Raw genomic sequence first — 25,294 nt, 5'->3', positions numbered from 1 at the left:
AAAGAGCTAGTTCTTTGAAATGTTCAACAAAATTGATAAAACTTTAGCCAGACTCATCAAGGAAAAAATAGAGAGGACTCAAAAAACTAAAATGAGAAATTAAGGAGAAATAACAACATCACAGAAACACAAAGGATTTTAAGAGAATATGAAACTCCCAAAAAACAAAGGTCCAGGACCAGATGAAATTCTAAGACCAAAATTTAATGAATTTTACCAAACACTTAAAGAAGAGTCTATGTTTATCCTCAAACTATTCCAAGAGAGAAAAGGGAGGAAAACTCCCAAATTTATTATATGAAGACATTTGTCTAACACCAAAACAAGACAGATGATCCCCAAAAATTAAAAAATAAAACTATAGGCCAATAACCAATGAACATAGAAGCAAAATTCCTCAACAAAATATTAGCAAACTGAATTCAACAATACATTAAAAAATCATCTCACATCATCAAGTAGGATTTATTCTAGGGACACAAAGGTGGCTCAACATTTGCAAATAAATCAGTGTGATACGTCACCTAACAGGAGGATGAATAAAGACTAATTGATAGAATGACTAAAATAAAAAAGACAAAGAAGATATTTGCAAATGACATAACCAATAAAGCATTAGTATCCAAAATATATAAAGAACTTATAGGGATGCCTGGGTGGCTCAGTTGTTTAAGTGTCTGCCTATGGCTCAGGTCGCGATCCCAGGGCCCTGAGATCAGGTCCCTAAACTGGGCTCCTTGCTCAGCAGGGAGCCTGTTTCTCCCTCTGCTTGTTGTTCTCCCTGCTTGTGCTCTCTCTCTCTGATAAATAAATAAATAAAATCCCTTTTTTTTTTTTTTTTTTTTTTTTTTTTTAGAAAGAATGTATACAGAACCATGAGAGACTGTGGACTCTGAGAAACAAACTTAGGGTTTTGGAGGGGTGGGGGTGAGGGGGTTGGGTGAGCCTGGTGGTGGGTATTAAGGAGGGCACGTATTGCATGGAGCACTGGGTGTGGTGCATAAACAATGACTCTTGGGATACTGAAGAAATTAAATTAAAAAAAAAAAAAAGAACATGGATGCTTGGGTTGCTCAGTCAGTTAAGCAGCTACCTTCGGCTCAGGTCATGATCCCAGGGTCCTAGGATCGAGTCCCACATTGGGCTCCTTGCTCAGCAGGGAGACCCCTTCTCCTTCTGCCTCTGCCTGCTACTCTGTTTGCCTGTGCTCTCTCTCTCTCTGACAATAAATAAATAAAATCTTAAAAAAAAATAGAACATATACACCAAACCAACACCAAATACACAAATAATCCAGGTAAAAATGGGAAGAAGACATGTACAGACATTTCTCCAAAGAAGACAAACATATGTCCTATAAACAGATGAAAAGATGCTCAACAACACTCATCATCAGGGAAATCAAATCAAAACCACAATGAGGTATCACTTCACCTCTGTCAGAATGGCTAAATTGAATCACAAGAAACAAATGTTGGCAAGGATATGGAGAAATGGGGAACCCTTGTGAACTGTTGGTAGGAATGCAAACTGGTGCAGCCACTGTGGAAAACAGTATCATGGTTCCTCAATAAGTTAAAATAGTATTACCATATGATCCATTAATCACACTACTGGGTATTTATGCAAAGAATGTGAAAACACTAAATCAAAGTCATATATGTTTACTGCAGCTTTATTTACAATAGCCAAGCTATAAAAGTAGTCCAAGTGTAAATGGATTGATGAATGGATAAAGAAGATGTGAGATATGTGTGTGTGTGTGTGTGTAATATTTAAAGCTGCATAGTAGTCCATTATTCCATTATATATATTCCATTATTTCCATATTCCAATAATTCCATTATTATATTATATATAATGGAATACCATTCAACTATGAAAATTAATTAAATCCTGTCACTTGCAACAACATGGATGCATCTAGAGACTATAATGCTAAGTCAAATTAGCCAACCAGAGAAAGACAAATACCATTTGATTTCACTAATATGTGGAATTTAAGAAATAAATGATCAAAGAGGAGAAGAAAGAGAGACAATAAGAAAAAATGTCTAGTCAGAATGGCTTAAACGAACAACACAAGACACAACAGATGTTGGTGAGGATGTCAAGAAAGGGAACCCTCTAACATTGTTTGTGGGAATGCAAACTGGTGCAGCCACTCTGGAAAACAGTATGGAGGTGCCTCAAAATATTAAAAATAGAGCTACCCTATGACCCAGCAATTGCGCTACTAGGTATTTACCCAAAGGATACAAAAATCCTGATTCAAAGTGGCATGTGCACCACAATGTTTATAGCAGCTATGTCCACAATAGCCAAAATGTGGAAGGAGTCCAAAACTGATGAATGGATAAAGAAGTTGTGGTGCATATATTCATATATATATATTCACATATATATGGTGTATGTATTCACATATATATGTATACATATATATGAATATGAATATTACTCAGCCATAAAAATTAATGAAATCTTGCCATTTGTACTATATGGATGAAGCTAGAGAGCATTATGCTAAGTGCTAAGTGAAATAAGTCAGAGAAAGACAAATTCACTCATATGTGGAATTTAAGAAACAAAACAAATGAGCAAAGGAAAAAGAGAGAGAGAGAGAGAGAGAGAATGGCAAACCCAGAAATAGATTCCTGGGGTTCCCGGGTGGCTCAGTTGTTAAGCATCTGCCTTTGGCTCAGGTCATGATCCCAGGGTCCTGGGATCGAGCCCCACATCGGGCTTTCTGCTTGGCAGGAAGCCTGCTTCTCTCTCTCCCACTACCCCTGCCTGTGCTCTATGTCAAATAAATAAATAAAAAATCTTTAAAAAAGAAAGAAAGAAAGAAAGAAAGAAAGAGACTCCTAACTATAAAGAACAAACTGATGGTTTCTAGAAGGGAGGTGGGTGGGGGGATGGGTGATAGGGATCAAGGAGTACACATGTTGTGCTGAGCACTGGGTGTTGTATGTAAGCGTTGAATCACTAAATTGTACCCTTGAAACTGATATAACCAACATACTAACTGTATGTTAACTAACTGGAATTTAAATAAAAACTTCTAAAAAATTGGTACCATCTGTCCTCATACAACACTATGAAAATATCATTGAATATATTTCTTATGCTGTTACTTTTATTCCTGTGTGTGTGTGTGTGTGCATGTGTGTGTACGTATATAAATATATACCACATTTTCTACTTGGATTACTCCCATATTTTGGCTACTGTAAATAATGTTGCAGTAAACAAAGGGGTGTATTTATCTTTTCAAATTAGTGTTTTAATTTAATTTAAATAAGTACCCAGTAGTGGTATTATTGGATCATAAGGTATTTATATTTTTATTTTTTGTGGAAACCCCATACTGTTTTCCACTTGGCTGTACCAGCTTACTTTCCTACTAAGGGTTCCTTTCTCTCCACATCCTTGCCAACACCTGTTATTTCTTGTTTGTTTGATTCTGGCCATTCTGACAGGCGTGAGGTAAAATCTCATTGTGGTTTTGATTTGCATATCTCTGATCATTAGTGATGTTGAACACCTTTTCATGTGTTTGTTGGCCATCTGTATGAGGAAGATGTAACAATTATCTCCTAATAACAGATCCTCAAAATGTGAAGCAAAAGTGAACAGAATTGAAGGGAGAAACAGACATTCTTCAATAAGAAGTAGGAGGCTTCAATACTCTACTTTCTATAATGGATAGAGCAACCACAGAGTAGATAAGTAAAGAAAGAGAAAACTCAAACAACTCATGGGCCAAATAAACCTAACATAAATAAAGTACACTCAACTCAAGAATAGGAGAATAGGGACGCCTGGGTGGCTCAGTTGGTTGGATGATTGCCTTTGGCTCAGATCATGATCCCGGAGTCCCGGGATCGAGTCCCACATCAGGCTCCCAGCTCCATGGGGAGTCTGCTTCGCTCTCTGACCTTCTCCTCGCTCATGCTCTCTCTCACTGTCTCTCTCTCAAATAAATAAATAAAATATTTTTAAAAAAGAATAGGAGAATAAACATTTTCTCACACATGTGAAACACACATGGAACATTCTCTAGGATAGAGTACATAGTAAACCACAAGTCTCAATTGAAGTAAAAAGAAGGATGTGATACAAAATATATTAACTGCCCATGACAGGATGAAGTTAGAAATCAATAACAAAAGAAACTAAAAAATTCACAAATATATTAAAATTAAACAACACACTCTTAAGCAATCAGTGGGTAAAGGAATGATTCACAAGGGAAATTAGAAAATACTTAGAGACAAGTGTAAATGAAAACACAACACATCAAAATGATGGGATGCAGACGAAATAGTTCTTAGAGGGAAATTTATAGTTGTGAATGTCTACATCAAAAAAGAATAAAGATCTCAAATCAATAACTTTATTTCATCCCTGAAGGAATCAGAAAAGAAAGACTGAACTATCCCAAAGCTAACAGAAAAAAAGGAAATAATAAAGACTAAAGTAGTGATAAACAAAATAAAGACTAAGCAAACAATAAAGAAAATGAATGAAATAAAATGATGATCCTTGAAAAGAAAAAAATCACCAAATGGTTAGCTAGACTGAGAAAAGAAAGAGAAGATACAAATAACTAAGTGGCATCATTACTAATAACTTTAAATTAAGTGAGTTATAAGAAAACAATATGAAAAATTGCACACCAACAAATTAGATAACAGAAAAACAGACACATTCATCTCAATAGACAAATAAAGAGATTGAATAACTAATATAAAACCCCCCAAGAAAATAAAATCCTCAGTTAAATAACTTCACTGGTGATTTCTGCCAAACATTTAAAGAAGATACAATACTAGTACTTTTAGCACTCTTTCAAAAAATTCAAGAGAAGAGGACACTTGCTAACTTATCCCATAAGGCTGGCATTACTCTGATCCAAGGCCAAATAAAAGCACTACAGTAGGGGCGCCTGAGTGGCTCAGCGAGTTGGGCGTCTGACTCTTGGTTTTAGCAGGTCATGATCTAGGGGTGGTGGGATTGTGGGGTTCCTCATTCAGTGGGGAGTCTGCTGGAGATCCTCTTCCTTCCTCTCCCTCTGCCCCTCCGCTCCCTCTCTCTCAATAAATCTTTAAAATGACACTATAAGAAAGAAAATTGCAAATCAATATCCTTTATGAATATAGATGCAAAAGTATTCAACAAAATATTAGCAAACTAAATCCAGTAACATATTAAAAAGGATCCTTCACCATGACCAAGTGGAATTTATCTCAGCTATGCCAAGGGTGTTTCAAAAAGGAAATCAATCAATGTAAGATATCAGATAAATAGAACAAAGAAAAATCCTCATGATCATCTTTTTTATTAACATATAATGTATTATTTGCTTTAGGAGTGCAAGTCTGTGAATCATCAGTCTTACACAATTCACAGTACTCATCATAGCACATACCCTCCCCACTGTCCATAACCCAGCCATCCTATCCCCCTGCCACAACCCCCAGAAACCCTCATTTGTTTCCTAAGATTGAGGCCTTTATGGTTTATCTCCCTCCGCAATCCCATCTTGTTTCAATTTTCCTCCCTACCCCCCACAACCCCTGCCCTGCCTCTCAAATTCCTCATATCAGTGAGATCATATGATAATTGTCTTTCTCTGATTGACTTATTTCGCTCAGTATAATACCCTCTAGTACCATCCACGTCATTGCAAATGGCAATATTTTATTTCTTTTATGGCTGCATAGTATTCCATTGTACCATTATACCACATTCCATTCCATTATACCACATTTTCTTTATCCATTCATCTCTTGATGGACATCTAGGTTCTTTCCATAGTTTGGCTACTGTGGACATTGCTGCTATAAACCTTTGGGTGCACGTGCCCCTTTGGATCACTACATTTGTATCTTTAGGGTAAATACCCAGTAGTGCTATTGCTGGGTCATAGGGTAGCTCTATTTTCAACTTCTTGAGAAACCTCCATACTATTTTCCAGAGTGGCTGCACCAGCTTGCATCCTCACCAACACCTGTTGTTTCCTGACTGGTTAATTTTAGCCATTCTGACTGGTGTGAGGTAGTATCTAACTGTGGTTTTGACTTATATTTTTCTGATGCCAAGTGGTGTTGAGCACTTTTTCATATGTCTGTTGGCCATCTGGATGTCTTCTTTGCAGAAATGTTCTCTGCCTATTTCTTGGTTGGATTATTTGTTCTTTGGGTTGTTGAGTTTGGTAAGTTCTTTATAGATTTTTGGATACTAGCCCTTTATCTGATATGTCATTTGCAAATATCTTCTCCCATTCTGTCAGTTGTCTTTTGGTTCTGCTGACTGTTTCCTTTGCTGTGCAGAAGCTTTTGACCTTGATGAAGTCCCAATAGTTCATTTTTGCCCTTGCTTCCCTTGCCCTTGGTGATGTTTCTAGGAAGAAGTTGCTGCGGCTGAGGTTGAAGAGGTTGCTGCCTGTGGTCTCCTCAAGGATTTTGATGGATTCCTGTCTCACATTGATGTCTTTCATCCATTTTGAGTCTATTCTTGTGTGTGGTGTAAGGAAATGGTCCAGTTTAATTCTTCTGCGTGTGATTGTCCAATTTTCCCAACACCAATTGTTGAAGAGACTGTCTTTTTTCCACTGGACATTCTTTCCTGCTTTGTCAAAGATTGGTTGACCATAGAGTTGAGGGTCTATTTCTGGGCTCTCTATTCTGTTCCATTGATCTGTGGGTCTGTTTTTGTGCCAGTACCATACTTTTTTGATGATTACAGCTTTGTAATAGAGCTTGAAGTCTGGAATTGTGATGCCACCAACTTTGGTTTTCTTTTTCAACCATTTCTCTGGCTATTTGGGGTCTCTTTTTGTTCCATATAAATTTTAGGATTATTTGTTCCATTTATTTGAAAAACAATTGATGGTATTTGGATAGGGATTGCATTAAATGTGTAGACTGATCTAGGTAGCATAGACATTTTCACAATATTTGTTCTTCCAATCCACGAGCATGGAACATTTTTCCATTTCTTTGTGTCTTCCTCAATTTCTTTCACCTCACAATCATCATAATTGATTTAGGGAAGCATTTAACAAAATCCAACATGCTTTTGTGATACACACTTTCAGAAAACTGGGAACAGAGGGAAAATATCTCAATATAAGAAAGGGCATTTATGAGAACCCCACAGTTAACATCATATTCAATGGTAAAACTATGAAAACTATACTCCTAAGTTCACTAGCTAAAGATGCCCACCTTCGCCCTTTGCAATTCAGTGTTTTACCAGAAGTACTAGTCAGAGCTGTTAGAAAAGAAAGAAGGAAAGGGCATCAGAATTGGAAATGAAGGAGTAAAACTACCTATATTCATAGACTATATGATCCAATTTTTAGAAAACCCTAAAGAATCCACTAGAAGCTACTAGAACCAAAAAACAAATTATTTAAATTTTGAGGGTACAAATCAACATATAAAAATCACTTATATTTCTATACACCAACAACAAATATTCCAAAAATGAAAAATGCAGTTCCACTTATAATAATATTTTAAAATACTAGATCTAAGGAGAGTAAAGCAGGAGAAGCTGTGCCCTCTGACACTTTCACCAGAGCAGTCATGCCAGAACCAAGGGGAGGCCCAGGCTGCCACCGCATTTTTCCTCCTTTCTACTAATTACTCCTGCATCTTCAGACTTATTCCAACGGCCTCTTAAAACATGTGAATTACTCTGAAGTACTAGGCGTGCAGAGACATACCTCAGCCAAGAATATTAAAAAGGCATATTGAATACTGGTACTGAAGTGACATCCAGATAAAAATCCCAAGAATAAAGAAGAAGCAGAGAGAAAATTCAAACAAGTAGCTGAGGCATGTAAGGCATTAACAGATACTAAAAGAATGGGACATCTATGACAAATATGTCAAGAAAGATTAAATTATGGAGGTGAAAATGGAAGTAATTTTGATAGTCTGCTTGATTTGGCTTCACATCCACAATCAAGATAACCTTTTCAGGACATTTTGTGGTGGAAGACACCATTTTCCATTCTTCTTCCATTTTTTGGAGGTTTTTTTTTTTCCCCATTTGATTCAGGATTTACTTCCTTTGGTTTACTAGGTCAGAAATGAAGGGGCTCACTTCATTTTCTTCCATGTCATTTGGTGGTAGTCAGATGAGCAACTTCAAATCTATGTCAACTTCTACTAAAATGGTTCACAGCAGAGAAATCACTACAAAGAGAATTGTCAAACATTCTCAATAAAGAAATTAAAGAGGGCCAGTTAAGGTCCTTAAGAATAAATGGCAGGAGCAGCAGCTATGCTTGGGTAACAAGTAATTCAATGCATACATTTAACAGAAATGTTAAACTATAACAAGTACTATTTGCAGGTTAACAGGAATGTTTTTTGAGGATTTCAAAAGAATTCAGCTCTCAGTATAAGTGCACCTCATCTAAAGTTTTTAAAAATAGCTCATCAGAGGCCCTATTTGTTATAGACTTTTGAGTTTATTTTTGGTACTACCTGATAGTAGCATATTTTATCTTTGAGATTGTTGTAAATTGTTGTTTGTAATTTGCTTTTTTAGTAAATGTAATACAAGGTGGCCCTGACACTTTCATTCACTAACACCAGCACAGACCTGCTTTTCCATTGTTTGAAATGTGAGTTAAGTAGTGTCAGTGTTCTGTGAAGTTAATAGGGCCAAGAAGCATTTTCCACAAAAATAATTTCAATTATTTTTAGTATTTAGTAGTGAAAAATAGTGTATTAATCGTAACACATGTCTGATTTAATGTAAATTGAGGATTTTTCTCATTGTGTATGAATACTGCCAACCTAGCAAGTTTTAACAATTGTTTAAATATGTAACATTAAGTTTATGTTTAAAAAAGTGAAAACTGGAAAGCTGGGTCTTTGTCATTTGCTTAAAAAAATGTGAATGTGTTTGGTGCATACTTTCCTAAGTAAAACTTGTAAAAAGTAAATTAATTAAAAATTAAATCATTAGAAATAAATCTAGCCAAGGAGACAAAAGACTTGTACACTAAGAACTATAAAACATTCCTGAAAGAAATTAAATTAGACCTAAATAACTGCAAAGACATCTTGTGTTTATGGATTGGAAGGTTTAATATTGTCAAGATGAGAATACTATCTGGGGTTCCTGGGTGGCTCAGTGGGTTAAGACTCTGCCTTCCACTCAGGTCATAATCTCAGGGTTTTGGGATAGAGCCCTGCATTGGGCTCTCTGCTCAGTGGGGAGCCTACTTCCCGCCCCCCTTCTGCCTGCCTACTTGTGATCTCTCTATGTCAAATAAATAAATAAATAATCTTTTTTTTAAAAAGATGAGAATACTAACCCAAATAATCTAGACTCAATGTAATCCATATCAGAATTTCAATGACTCTCTTTGTAGAAATAGACAAACCTATCCTAAAATTTATGTAAAATCTCAGAAGACCCATGTTAGTGCAAACAATAATGAAAGAAATGAATAAATCTGGGGGACTCGGAATTCTGAACTTCAAAACATACCACAAAGCTACAGTATGTGAAACAGTATGGTATAGGTGTTATGGACAGACATAAAGAGCAATAGGATAGGATAAAATCCCAGAAATAAATCCTCACATATGTGATTAATTGATTTTTGACAAAGTTGCCAATCAATGGGGGAAAAGACAGGTTGGGTTTTTTCCCCCACAAATGTGCTTGAAAAACTGGATAGCCACATGTAAAAGAATAAAATTAGATCTTTAACTTATAGCATATACACAAATTAACTCAAAATACATTAAATACCTAAAATTATAAGGTAAAACTATAAAACTCTTAGGAGAAGACCCTGCAGAAAATCCTATTAATATTGGATCTGGTGATTTCATGGATAGGATACCAAACATATAAGAAAAAAATGAAAGAATAAATTGGATTTCATGAAAATTAAGAAATTTTGTGCATAAAAGGGAACTATAAAGATATTAGAAAAACAACCTTTCAGTCATATATCTGATAAGAGATTAGTATCCAGGATATATAAAGAACACCTAAAACTCAACAACAAAAGACAAAGAACCCAATTCAAAGTTGGGCAAATGACTTAGACATTTTTCCAAAGAAGATATACAAATTCCAAATAAGCTCATCACAGTGAGATGCTATTTCACACCTCAGGATGTCTATAGTTAAAAAAAAAAAAAAGAAGAAAACAAGTGTTGGTGAGGATATGGAGAATTTGGAACCCTTTTGCATTCATTACTGGTGGAAATATAAAAAGGAACAGTTGCCAAGGAAAATCGTTTGGCAATTTCTCAAAAGTTTCAGTGTAGAATTGCTATATGACATAGCAATTCCACTCCTAGGCATATATCCAAAAGAATTCAAAACAGCGACACAAACAGATATTTGTACAATGTTATAACAACTGCATTCACAATAGTCAAAAGATGGAACCAACACAGTGTCAACCAACAGATGGATGAATAGAATATTATTTGGTCATAAAAAGGAATGAAATTTTGATATGAAATATGACATGGGTGAACCTTGAAAACATTATGCGTAGTGAAATAAGCCAGACACAGATGACAAATATTGTGTCCTTTCAATTTTATGACATACCTAGAATAGTCAAATTCGTAGAGACTGATAGTAGAATAGAGGTTACCAGAGACTATAGTTAGGGGAAGGGCAAGTCTTTGTTTAACTTTAACTGATAGAGAGTTTTTTGGGGGGATGATGAATAAGTTTTCAGTATTGATTTACTGGTAATGCTATGTTCTACAGAACATTGTGGAGTGTATTTAATGCCACTGAATTTTACACTTACAAATGAATAAAATGATTAAAAATACATATATTTTACCACAATAAAAATGAAGGAGAAGTTAAGGCATACTCAGATCTGTAAAAACCAAGTTATTTCACTACCAGACCTGCCCTTCAAACAAGGGCTAAAAGAAGCCCTTTAGGCTGATATGAAAGGATACTAGATGGTAACTCAACTCCACATAAAGAAATGAAGAACAGCAGGGAAGATAACTAAATAGGTAAATATAAAAGCCAGTATTACTGTATTTGGGGCTTATAACACCTTTCCCCTTATACATATACATGTATAAATCATACATGATGTTTTATAGCAGCATTATTCATAATAGCCCAAAAGGAAAACATCCTAAACGTCCATCAACTCTTGGGTGGATAAATAAAATGTCGTATAACCACACAGTTGAATATCATTCAACAATAAAAAGAAGTACTGAGACATGCTGCAACATGGATAAACCTCAAAAACATTACATTAAATGGAAGAAGCAGATACAAAAGGCCACCTGTTGTATGATTTCATTTATGTGAGATAATCAGAATAGACAAACCCATGGAGATACAAAGTGGTTAGTAATTCCCAGCATATAAGAGGAAAGATGAATGTGGACTAACTGCTGTTAGGTATGATTCTTTCTTTTGGGGGTTGTCCATTGAAATATTCTAGAGTTAGATAAATATACACAATATTATGGTGATGGTTGCAAAACTAGTGAATATACCACAAACCACTAAATTTTTTATATTTTTATTTTTTAAAAGATTTTATTTATTTATTTGACAGAGAGAGACACAGCGAGAGAGGGAACACAAGCAGGGGGAGTGGGAGAGGGAGAAGCAGGTTCCTTACTGAGCAGGGAGCCAGGTGCAGGTCTAGGATCCCAGGACTCTGGAATCATGACTTGAGCTGAAGGCAGATGCTTAATGATTGAGCCACCCAGGTGCCTCAAACCACTAAATTGTTTAAAATGGTGAATTTTATGTCATGTAAAGTTTATTTGAATTTAAAAACCCTCTAGGTTTTTCTATGGCCACAAGTTATTTACAACCCTCTCACATGCAAAATACACTCAACTCCTACCAAGGCCCACAAAAGCCTTCTCTCATTATATCTCATTACACCATTAGCTCAAAGTCCATGATTTCATCATCTAAATCAGATTTGTGAGCAGATGAGTTTTCTCAGGTGCACTTTCTTAAGTAAATCACCTCAAGTATGGTTCCCCTGAGTCTGAAGTTGTGTGCATTTCATTTTTTCAACATACAGGGTGAGACTATGAAAGGAAAACCCCCATGGACATTCCTATTCAAACAGGGAGAAAATGTGAGGTACAAAGGAATACGTAGAAATTCTGAAATGAAAGTGGGAAAATTTTAGAAGTTTCTTTATTAGGATTCAGTCCCATTCCTGACCAAGAATAATTTTCCTTGGTTCTTGGTTCTCCCTCAGGGTACTTTATTCCACCCTCTATATTACCCTTCCTTTTATATGATAGGTAACCTGTACTTTCAACTGTGTAGCTTTTGCAGTTTGCTCACTTCGAGGTTTTGAGGGTTCAAAGTCCTTTTTTTCTTTTTTGTGGTGTTTTTGTGTTGTCATTTAAAATAATTATTTTAAGGGGCGCCTGGGTGGCTCAGTGGGTTAAGCCGCTGCCTTCGGCTCAGGTCATGATCTCAGGGTCCTGGGATCGAGTCCCGCATTGGGCTCTCTGCTCAGCAGGGAGCCTGCTTCCTTCTCTCTCTCTCTCTGCCTGCCTCTCAGTGTACTTGTAATTTCTCTCTGTCAAATAAATAAATAAAATCTTTAAAAAAAATAAAATAAAATAATTATTTTAAAATAATTTTTGGTCTCCTGTGAATAAATACCACAAAATCTCTTCCATTAAGCCCTTCTTCAGCTGGTCTTCTGGGAGGTTTGTATAATAAAGTCTAAAAGTCTAAAAGCCCTATTTTTTCCCCCAAATTTGAAAAATCTAATTTTACTTTTTTCAATATTCCAAGATTCATTGTTTATGCACCATACCCAGTGCTCCATGCAATACGTGCCCTCCTTAATACCCACCACCAAGCTTACCCAACCCCCTACACCCCTCCCTTTCAAAACCCTCAGTTTGTTTCTCAGAGTTCACAGTCTCTCATGGTTTGTCATCCCCTCCAATTTCCCCCAACTCATTTCTCCTCCCATAGTCATATGAAAGAATGAAATCTTGCCTTAGTCATAAGAAAGAATGAAATCTTGCCATTTGCAGCAATATTGATGGATCTACAGGGTATATTGCTAAGTGAAGTAAGTCAAAGAAAGACAAATACCATATGATTTCACTCCTATGTGGAATTTAAGAAAAAAATGAACAAAGAGAAAGAGAAACAAAATAGCAGACTCTTAGAGAACAAACTGGGTGGATAGGTGAAGGGGATTAAGAGTACATTTATGATGATCACTGAGTAATCTATAGAATTGTTGAATCATCATATAGTACACCTGAAAGTAATATAACACTGTATGTTAATAAATGAATAAATAAATGGAATAGTACAGAATACACACATTTGTCATTCAGCTTTTTTATTATTTTTTATTTTTTAATTTTTAGATTTCATTTAAATTCCAGTTGGTTAACATACAGTGCAATATTAGTTTCAGGTGTACAATTTAGTAGTTCAACACTTACACAGGACACCTGGTGCTCATCACAACAAGTGCACTCCTTAATCCACATCACATATTCAACCCATTCCCCCACCCACCTCCCCTCTGGTAACCATCAGTTTGTTCTTGATAGTTAAGACTCTTTCTTGGCTTGCCTCTTTTTCTCCCCTATTAGCATTTTATTTGTTTCTTAAATTCCATGTATAAGTGAAATCATATAGTATTTGTCTTTCTCTGACAGACTTATTTCACTTAGCATAATACTCTTTAGCTTCATCCACGCAGATGGATGAAATTTTATTCTTTTTCATGCCTAAGAAATATTCCATTGCATGTATATATACCACAACTTCTTTATCCTTTTATCAGTTGATGGACATTTAGGCTCTTTCCATAAATTGGCTACTGTTCATTGAAAGACTCCTCTCCCCTTGCTAAAGGCTTGTTTAAGTAACCTGATGTCCCCAAAGCACCCCCTATCCCCTTGCTGAAGGCTTGATTGTTCCCATAGCCGGATGGCAACACATACCAGGATGTCTATTGTCTGTGATCACCCGGTCTGTCAAAAGAAAAGACAAATGAGGAATAGAGTGTACCTGGGACTTTCCAGAGTGCTGAGCCAAGGCCCACCAGAACAAACCGTTGTGTCCTTCCCTTAAACCCAGTGCCTGACAATGCTTGATTTAAGTTAACCAATCAGATCCCTGTAACCAAGCATCTGCTTCTGTAAGCTCGCTTCCCGCCACCCCAACCTTGTCCTATATAATCTGCTCCCCAACTTAGCCCGGCGCGCTCAGCCCACAAAGGCTGATGCGTCCGCAGGCGTCTGTGTAACCAATAAACCTCTTGCAACTTGCATCCAGTGGAGGCTTGGTGTCTGCTTCTTGGGTGCGGATTGAGGGTCTTTCATTTGGAGGTCCCACCGAGATCTCTTGGAATCCCACCCAAGACCCCGGCCAATCCCCACCGGGAGGTAAGCTGGCCAGCATCTGTGTCTCTGTCTCTCTGTTTGTCTGTTTTTATATTCTTGCGCCGCGACCTTTCAGCAACTACGTAGTTGATCTGTGTTTGTGGGCAGCTGGAGAAGGAGTTGACGAACTCGGACTTCTCCCCTGCCACCCCGGGGGATGCCTCGGGGGTCTAGGAAGGTCCATTATCTTGGGCCATCTGTGAGTTAGGAGGAAACCTCTGTGCTCCTCCTGACCATCTGTGAGTCAGGAAGGAGCCTCTGCGCTCCTCCTGACCGTCTGTGAGTCAGGAAAGAGCCTCCTGACCGTCCGAATCAGTTATCTGTTTTTATATCCTATGTCTAATGTCTAAATTGCCCTATTAATGTCTTTAAATGTGGTTATATGTTCCTTACACTGGTCATAAAGGTTACATTTTGTTTAAAGGGAGGGTGTCTAACCTGTTTGAATCTGAGGAATGCCTGATTGTGTGAATGTGTTTGTGTGGCTCCACCGCCTTCGGCTACGGAGTCTGAGTGGGCTACACCCTGAGTCTCATGGAGCGTCATACGGCATAACGGTCATCTACTCCATGGAGTAGCCTGGTCCGGGGTTTATATGGATAGACCTTAGCTAAGACGCTCCTAAGTTCCCATGAGGGACACGAGCAGGACAGCACCTGAAAGATCCCCCTCCCCTTGTCTGCAACATCGTACATACCGGGAGGGAATATAAAAGATAGGTATTAAGAGCTAAAAACTAGATTCAGTGAGTCAGCTAGTAAATTTCCTCCTGACATATTGGATAATAATTAAGTAAATAAGCCTTCTTCTAGTAAACTCAGGTTGCTGGGCCATCCCTAGCAAAGGGGACTCTGGCTTTATTTCTCTCTGTTTCTCCTAATAGATGTGGGGGCTTCTCCCTCACTCACTATCCGTGTTAATGGCTATAACTGGAGCCAACTGGGGTTGGTTTGACTCGAGACAGAGACTATAGGGAATATTCCCAAGCAGCTGCCGAAACTCTTTGTTTCGGGGAGGTTTCCCTGTGTTCTCTGGCCCGACTTAGACTGCCTAACCCCTCCCCCCTGGCTAATGGGAAAGCATGATGTCTGCTCCTCTGTTGGGCCTTAGGAGCTCCAAAACTGGGAATCCTTTCTCTGCCTCCTGGCAGCACTTTGTTTCTTCTGTTTCCCTCTTCTCCTATTTCTGTACCAACGTGTGTGCAGCCTGCATGACTGGCCTCTAGATCATGCACCACAGCTCCTTCTCTCTTCACTGTCAAGGAGCAAGAAGAGCACCCCCTGGACCTAACACCCCCTCACTCCAGATCTTCCCAACCATGTCTCAGGTAAGCATTCAAAGTGGAGTGGGTCCAGATGGAACGTAAATCAGTGTTGGAACTAAGTTAAGCTTATTGGTTTAATTAAGATAAAACCTGTCTTTTAAGTTATCAGCAGTAAATGTAAAACTTCGAAGTTTACTGAAGGTCAAATAAACTCGTTATTTATTAAAATTTGTTAGCAAAGAAATAACTAAACTGATGGTTAATTGTCTGTCTCAAAGTTCTAATGGGTAATTGCTTAAGTAGTTTTCAAAGTCTTTGATAATCTGAAAGCTTTAAAGTTTTGCTTGGATGGCAAATGGAATCGAATTATGGACATCTAGGTCTTAACCAAGCAGGATAAAATGCTAGGTCATTAATTACTGGATATAGGTTTGTGCTTTTGACTTCTTACTGCAAAGAAACTAAGAATATTTAAATCTATTGGTAAACTTGTTTGCTACTTAACTGATTCATAAATTTGCCACCTGAAGAATTCTGTTGTAACAGTTCACAATTGGTTAATACTTAGTCTTCACTAGAGATTAAGGGGTTTCTAAGAGTATCAAATTCTGCTTAGTGTAACTAAGACTGATGGAAATAAGGGAAACTCTATAGAAAAATAGATGATAAATAAAAAAAATTAAGAAATGGGAATACATTTTGTTGAAGGTAATTTTATCCTAAATGAGATGATTGTTCAAAAGAAAATGGCTTGGGACAAAACCTGAATGCAAAGGAAAGTTATAGAAGATTTATAAAGGGAAATCTTCAGAAAATGAATTTTAGCTATGGTCAGAATGGAATAAGATAGACTAAATGAATGGGTTTTAAAGGTAGATTACATTAGTACAAGACTAAAATTCTCTGTTCAAAGGACAAAGTTTTCTTAGATTAATTGATCTCCTGTTATGAGAATGTAAGTGATTTTCTTTTTGCCTGCCCAGAAAAACCAGTTTCTATGTTTTGTTTTATCAGATGTTTAACATCCCTAATTATAATTAGGCATGTGCTTCAAAACTTTCTAAGATCTTAGCAAATGTTGACAAGATTTAAATTGTCAATCTCTTTAACTCAGGCTTTTCCTTGATATATGAAGTTGCTCATGAAATACTACTGAACCAATGATAAACCTTGGATTACATTTGGGAAAATACTATAATTATTCTAGAGATTCTACGCACTTCCTAAAGTTTTAATGTTTTGAGAGATCATCGCTTGATACTGTAATTATGGAAATGTTATATATCACAAAAATAACCTGATTTCCTTGCAGCTAAATTGTAAACTCCCGTGTCTCTTTAGCTTTAACCATATCCATTCTGAGTTTTTGTCATTTATAATTGTTTTAATTCTCTTGTAAAATGAGTTTTATTTTCAAGGAGATTCCTATAAAGGACTTTCAGGACAAATACAGATATTTGATATACTTGAAAATCCTAAAACTGAAATGGGTAAAAATTTCCAAAACTGACTAAAGCCGCATTCACCAGATTTGGTAACACGGGACTAAATGAACTAAAAAAAATTATAATGTTATATCTCTTAATGTTTTGTCTTACTTTAAACATTGCTGGTTCTCTCTGATGTTTGCTCTTCCAGACTAGGGATACTTCCTCCTAGTTATCTGTAACTTATAGAAATGTAAAAGTGCTCATTTATAAAAGAGCTCAAAGCATTCAAGCTTTTCTCTCTATCTGAACCCTCTGAAACCAAAAGGTCTCAGTAAGTAAGCATTCTTCCATGACAGTCAGTCATTTGCATAAGTCCAATAAGAATCTGTTCTCCTTGTAACAGGAAAGAATTGGAAACACGGGTTATTTTACCAAGGCTTTGACTGGAATGTCATATTTGAAAAGACTCGGATATGACCAGACAGTTTAAAGGAACTAAGGTTGACTTTATAAAACCTGGAGCCATAAAGCCCCTTGGGTCTGTTGGCCTGATACCTTGCTTACAGAGTTCCCAGCAGCCTCACCAGGTGAGTAAAGAATATCACTCCTTGGTAGGTGCGGTCTCAGAAGAGGAATTCGCCCACTGAGAAATTCGCCCAAATCGACAGGTATTGTAGGCATGCCTGATGGCCAGTACAGGGCTTGGCTTCTGGCCTGGAGAGGCTACTCAAAAGTTCAACCTAGAGATTCCTTATTAAAAGTTCCAGCAAAGCAGATGCTAAAAGATCTACTGATCACACTCATTGTTCTTATTGAGCTTATGTAAATAATAGGCCAAGTTTGTTAAAACTGAACTTGTTTCATAAGTGAATTAGTCCTGATTTGGCTATCTCTGTAAATGAGGGTTATTTTAGAGAGAAAAATTCTGTTTTAGTAACACACCTTTATGGATGTTAAATTCTAGATTTGATTGTCTTTAAATGTTTGTTTATCTAAGCTAAACAATTTGAGGTAAACTTCAGAGAAGTTGTACAATAGCTTCTTTAGTCAATCTTATTATTTTGTGGGGATATTAGCAGACCCCACAGCACATGATTAAACAACTGGAATAATGAAATTGCCTAAAAACCAGCATACCGCACTCTTCTCCCACTTGACAATGATCCTCTGTAATCAGGATATTGTTAAGGTTGGACCACTCAAAGGTCTTCTTACTGGTTTCATCCCTTAGTCATATTTATCTAAAGGCCACCTCCGTTGAGGTGCAATTGCAAACAGATGCTTTAGCAAAACCTAAAACAGCCCTCATAAAAGAGCCTCAAAGCTCACTATGGGACAGTCCCTAACTGTAATAATGTCACATCAGGTCCAGATTTGTCTTAGTAGCCAAAGGCCACCAAAGGATGATGGAGGCCGACTTATTAAATACTGGGCTACACTAACAGAGATGCCAGAAATAAAACTTAAAATTTGTCAAACTTTAAACCTAGTTACCTGTATGCCTGAAGCTGACCACTGTACTTCTTTCTCTATAGAGCAAAAATGTTCAGAGATTATTAATCTAGCTTATTCTATATGGCCAGGTTTAAGATGCCCCTGTTAAAATTATGAATGACAGTTGGTTTTCTGATGAAAATAGTTTTCATAGAAAGAAGAAGAAAAGTTAGGTGTGCCATAGTGCTCACTAGCACTTTGCAATTGCGAAAACCTAAGAATTAACATTTATACTGACTCCAAATATGCCTTCCTGGTACCACATGCCCATGGAGCTATTTGGAAGGAAAGGGGATTTTCCTGGAATCATGGGTGCATTACTAAAACCATTACAACTCCTGCTAATCTTCCCAACTTGAAACAAAGATGAACACGATCTGTTTTTAAATGATATGATCACTTAGCATCCATTTTTGTTCCATCTGCGGGACTAGGGGATGTCATATGGCATGTAAAAGTCCTTAATAAATATACTACAAAGGCACTCAATGATTCACTAAATAGCATCTCCCAACTTAATACCGAAGTGTCACAGATACGCAAGGCAGTCCTACAAAATTAGATGTCCTGACAGCAGTCCAGGGTAGCACATGTGCAATTATCAAGACAGAATGTTGTGTGTACATCTCAGACTATCACAAAAATGTCACAGGACTAATAAAAGATATAAATACCCAAATTAAGGCCTACAAGATCCTCCCTCTCTCTCAGTAAATGGTTAAATTCCTGGTTTAAAGGAGGACTATGGCCGAATCTCCTTTTCGGGCTTCTCATTCTTATCGCCTTATTAACCTTAATATGTTGCTTTGTTCCATGTTTCTCTACTTGGTGCCGAGACTCCATTGCTACAATGACTACACCACGACAGATGATCCTTGTCGCGCGCAAGGACACCTCTTTACTGTCAGCGCTGGATTCAACTGCCTCCACCTTTCAAAACTCCCTTATACATTCCTACCCTGATCAATATTGACCCCAGTAGGTAGGGACAGCTCTATGCCCCTATTCAGCACGAAGAAGTTATAGAAGATGAGACCTTCCACCTTCAACCACCTTAAAAATTTAAGGGTCAAGATTGTTCAGGGGGGAATGAAGGAGCAGGAGGCTTGCTGAGGACAAAGCAAAAGCTGGCGCCTTGCATCCCCCCTTCACCCGCTCCCCTCCATATGTGTAGCACTCCTCAGGCACCCCTGACTTCCATAAAATGATAAATAGTTGACTTGCTGAGATCACAATCCTGCAAGACAGGAGCCTCCCTTGGTTTGCAAATGTCCTTAAGATTACAACAAAGAAGTTACCTTATCAATAGCCCAATTTTCAATCGGCCCTTGTATCTTAAATAAACTCTTACAGTTTGTAAAAAATCGCTTATCAGTAATCCGGACAATGGTACTGACCCAGCAATATCAACTAATTAAACAGACCGGCTCTCAAACTGACTTGCTTCATAAACAAAGCGAATGGATATAAGATTCTATCCATGATAAAGAAAAAGGGGGGAATGAAAGACCCCTCTCCCCTTGCTAAAGGCTTGTTTAAGTAACCTGATGTCCCCAAAGCACCCCCTATCCCCTTGCTGAAGGCTTGATTGTTCCCATAGCCGGATGGCAACACATACCAGGATGTCTATTGTCTGTGATCACCCGGTCTGTCAAAAGAAAAGACAAATGAGGAATAGAGTGTACCTGGGACTTTCCAGAGTGCTGAGCCAAGGCCCACCAGAACAAACCGTTGTGTCCTTCCCTTAAACCCAGTGCCTGACAATGCTTGATTTAAGTTAACCAATCAGATCCCTGTAACCAAGCATCTGCTTCTGTAAGCTCGCTTCCCGCCACCCCAACCTTGTCCTATATAATCTGCTCCCCAACTTAGCCCGGCGCGCTCAGCCCACAAAGGCTGATGCGTCCGCAGGCGTCTGTGTAACCAATAAACCTCTTGCAACTTGCATCCAGTGGAGGCTTGGTGTCTGCTTCTTGGGTGCGGATCGAGGATCTTTCATTCATAATGCTGCTATAAACACCAGGGTGCATGTATCCCTTCAAATTAGTATTTTTGTATTCTTCAGGTAAGTAGTCCAGTTGCTAGATCATAGGGTAGTTCTATTTTTAACTTTTTGAGGAAACTCCATACTGTTTTCAGAGCAGTTGTACTAGTTTGCATCCCCACCAATGCTGCAGGAGTGTTCCCCTTTTTCCACATCCTCACCAACACCTGTTGTTTCTTGTGTTGTTGATTTTAGCCATTCCGACACATGTGAGGTGAGGTGATATCTCATTATAGTTTTCATTTACAGAGGAAGAAGCAGACTCGCTGCTGAGCAGTGAACCCAATGTGGGGCTCAATCCCAGGACTCTAGGATCGTGACCTGAGCCTTAAGGCAGATGCTTGACTGACTGAGCCACCCAGGAGCCCCCCTTCTGCCATTTTTTAAACAGGATTATTCAATTTTTTTTTTTTTTTGGTGTTGAGTTTTATAAGTTCTTTATAGATTTTGTATAGTAAGCATTTATCAGATATGTCATTTGCAAATATCTTCTCCCATTCCATAGGCTGCCTTTTAGTTTAGTTGATTGTTTCCTTTGCTGTGCAGAAGCTTTTTATTTTGATCAAGTCCCAATAGTTTATTTTTGCTTTTATTTCCCTTGCCTCAGGAGACATATCTAGTAAGAGGTTGCTATGGCCAATATCAAAGAGGTTACTGCCTGTGTTCTCCACTAGGATTTTAATGATTTCCTGTCTTACATTTAGGTCTTCAGTCCATTTTGAATTTATTTTTTATATGGTGTAATAAAGTGTTCATTCTTTTGCATGGTGCTATCCAGTTTTCTCAAAACCATTTGTTGAAGACACTGTCTTTTTTCCATTGGATATTCTTTCCTGCTTTGTTGGAGATTAATTGACCATGTAGTTGTGGATGCATTTCTGGGTTTTCTATTCTGTTCTTTTGAGCTATGTGTTTATTTTTGTTCCAGTTCTATACTATCTTGATTGCTACAGCTTGGCAATGTAACTTGAAGTCTGGAATTGTGTTGCCTCCAGCTTTGCTTTTCTTTTTCAAGGTTGCTTTGGGTCTTTGTGGCTCCATACAAATTTTAGGATTGTTCATTGAGCTCTGTGAAAAATGCTGTTGGTATTTTGATAGGGATTCCATTAAATGTGTAGATTGCTTTGGGTAATATAGACAATATTCTTCTAATCCATGAGCATCCAGTGTTTTTCCATTTCTCTGTGTCACCTTTACATTTTTTAATCTGTGTCCTATAGTTTCCAAAGTACAGGTCTTTTACCTCTTTGGTTAGGTTTATTCCTAAGTATCTTATTATTATTTTGGGTGCAGTTGTAAATGGGATTGATTCCATGATGTCTCTTTCTGTTGCTTCATTATTGGTGTATAGAAATGCAATAGATTTCTGTGCATTGATTTTGTATCCTGTAGCTTTGCTAAATTTGTTCATCAGTTCTAGCAGTTTTTTGGTCAAATCTTTCAGGTTTTCTATGTGTAGTCTCATGTCATCTGCAAATAGTGAAAGTTTTACTTCTTCCTTGACAATTTGGATGCCTTCTATTTCTTTGTGTTGTCTGATTGATGGGGCTAGTCCAATGTTGAATAAAAGTGGTGAGGGTGGACATCCCCATCTTGTTCCTGACCACAGAGGGAAAAGCTTTCAGTTTTTCCCTATTGAGGATATTAGTTGTGGGTTTTTCATATATGGCCTTTACTATGTTGAGGTTTATGCCCTCTAAAACCTACTTGGTTGAGGCTTTTTTATCATGAATGAATGTATTTTTTCTGTACGTATTTTTTTTTTATCATGAATGAATGAATGTTGTACCATTTTCTGAACCTATTGAAATGATCATATGGTTCTTATCCTCTCTTCTTGTTGTGATGTATTACATTGATGATTTGTGAATATTGAACCATACTTGCATTACAGGAATAAATCCCCCTTAATTGTGGTGATTTAAAAAAAAAGCATTGTTCTATTTCATTTGCTAGTATTTTACTGAGAATTTTTGCATCCATGTACAGGGATATTGGTCTATAGTTCTTTCTTTATATCTCTCTTTTTTTGTGGTGTCTCTTATCTGGTTTTGGTATGAGGGTAATGCTGGCCTTATGAAATGAATTTGGAAGCTTTCCTTCTTTTTCTATGTTTTGAAATAGTTTGAGAAAAATAGGTATTAACTCTTCTTTAAATGTTTGGTAGAATTTGCTTGTAAAGCCATCTGGTCATGGACTTTTCTTTGTCAGGAGTTTTTAGATTATCAATTAAATTTCTTTGCTGGTTATTGGTCTGTTCAAATTTTCTATTTCTTCCTGCTTCAGTTTTGGTAGTTTGTATGTTATTAGGAATTTATCCATTTCTTCTAGGTTTCCAATTTGTTGGTATATAGTTTTTCATAACATACTCTCCTTCCTTTATTTAGGTATAGTTTCCTTTAGTGCTTTGAAGTGATTTTTTTGAACTAATGGTTACCTAAAACCTTTGTCTCTTAAATATGTCATCTGCTCTCTTTCACAGTTTTTCTTATCTACTCCCCCCATTTATAGGTTACTTGTTCTTATTTCCTTGAATATCTAAATTTTTTTGTGTAAAAACTGGACATTTTAGATGATATGTTGAAGACTGGATCCTAATTTCTAACCCTCTCCAAGACTCATTTTTATTCTTGTTTACTTGGCTATTGTTGTTTTGTGGCTTGCTGTTTTAGTAAAGTCTATTTGCTTGTGCTGTGAAGCACTGGGTGTTGTTCTTCAGAGGGGGAAGACTTGAGCATGTGCATAGTCATCCTGGGATCACAGACAGTGTAGCAGTGCTCTTTAACTCTTTTTCTGACCTCTCTTTTCAATTATCTGCTTTATTATACTTCACCTATTAGTCTCCACTAATTACCATTCAACTGTTAACAATGTTTTCAACAATGCTCTGAAGAATAAATTGCTTGGCAGTCTGATTTAATTAAATTCACGAAGGTATAGTTTGAAGCCAATCTTTGTAGTTTATTCTACTCCCAGAGAAGTTCTTTTTAGATGTATTTTTCCCTGGTTTCTCTGGCAAATTAGCCAGCTTATGGTATAACCTTTTGCTCTTAAATGGGAGAAACTGATTTTTAAAAAAGATTTTATTTATTTATTTGTCAGAGAGCAAGCAAGTGAGAGATCATAAGCAGGGGGAGCAGCAGGCAGAGGTAGAAGCAGACTCCCCACTGAGCAGGGAGCCAGACTCGAGACTCCAACCTAGGACACTGGAATCATGACCAGAGCCAAAGGCAGACACTTAACTGACTGAGCCACCCAGGTATCCTGAAACTAATTATTTTAAGAGTGTCTCTTAGACTCGAACTTCCTACACTCTCAAATAGTCATTTGCCAAGAGTGCCCTTTAGACTTGAACCTCCTACACTCTCAGTCATTTGCTTTGGGTATAGCTTGGAGCTCACTTTTCTTATGGACTGTCTCTGCCCCTGAAAAACTGTCTGAAAAACTACTATGTGTTCTGGGTGAAGTGGTAGTCTCTTGGCTTTTTCTCTCCCTCTGTGGAACCTCTGCCCCATGAAAAAGCTGGAGCAAGGGTGAGAAGTCAGGATTCCAGGGTTCTAGACCTGCCATGCCTGGAGTAAAATATCCGCCCTATCAATAGGAACTGGATGAGGAAAAAGAGCTGTCAGACTCTTGGCTGTACTCACCAGGAATTTGATTTTTCCAACTTGGAACTGGAGGGCAGAAGAAATGCTGACACCCAGGCGAGGTATGGTAAGCCTTGACTAGGAGCTACACACAGACCTTATATGCTCCACAAAAAATTACCTAAAATGCATCATAGACCTGTATGTAAAATGCAAAAGTATGAAAATTCTAGAACATAGAAGAAAATCTAGTTAACCTTGGGTTTGACAGTGGCTTCTTAAGATACAGTGCCAAAGGCATAATCCATGAAAGAAAGTGACAAAGTGGATTTTTTTTAAATTAAAAATTTCTGCCCTGCAAAAGACACTGTCAAGAGAATGAGCAGTTAACCACAGACTGGGAGAAAATATTTGCAAAAGATATATCAGATAAAGGATTCTTATCCAAAATGTACAAGGAATTCTTAAATCTCAACAGTAACCTGATTTTAAAATGGGGAAAAAATCGGTACATCTTACCACAGAAAATATACATATGGAAAATGTATGAGAAAATGCTAACTATCATGTCATTAGGGAATTGCAAATTAAAACAACAGTGAGATATCATTACATATCTCTTAGAATGGCTAAATTCCTAAATACTAGCAATACCAACTATTGTCAAAGATTTGGAGCAAGAGGAACTCATTCTGGGGGGAATGTAAAATGGCAGTCACTTTGAAAGAAGGTTTGGCAGTTTCTTACAAAGCTAAACATAGACTTAGCATGTCGTACAGCAATTGCCCTTCTAGGCACTTATCCAAATGAGTGAAAACTTATGATTACACAAAAATGTGCACATGAATATTTATACCAGCTGTATAAATAGTGGCCCCAAACTGGAAACAACCAAGACGTCCCATAACAGGTGAATGGTTAAAGTGAGATTCATCCATAAAATGGAATGTTATCCAGGGACAAAAAGAAATGAGGGGCACCTGGGTGGCCCAGTCGTTAAGTGTCTGCCTTCAGCTCAGGTCATGATCCCAGGGTCCTGGGAT

At 37.5% G+C, this 25,294-nt stretch overlaps 1 long non-coding RNA gene across 3 annotated transcripts in view; it reads left to right on the top strand.

The window, feature by feature from the left end:
- Positions 1 to 20,569, top strand: part of LOC309855617 — a 128,403-nt gene extending 107,834 nt beyond the window's left edge. The window contains exons 5-6 of one of the 3 annotated variants that reach the window (XR_014306916.1): positions 17,530 to 17,794; positions 19,457 to 20,569. This is a non-coding gene — a long non-coding RNA (uncharacterized lncRNA). Of the gene's footprint in view, positions 1 to 17,529; positions 17,795 to 19,456 lie in introns of those variants that run through there. The other 2 variants (XR_014306917.1, XR_014306918.1) reach the window with 2 other exon arrangements.
- The last annotated feature ends 4,725 nt before the right edge of the window (positions 20,570 to 25,294 follow it).

This window comes from Mustela nivalis (genome assembly GCF_964662115.1).
Source record: "Mustela nivalis genome assembly, chromosome: X".
Taxonomy (NCBI): Eukaryota; Metazoa; Chordata; class Mammalia; order Carnivora; family Mustelidae; genus Mustela; species Mustela nivalis.
This window is presented reverse-complemented; position numbering and strand designations above follow the sequence as displayed.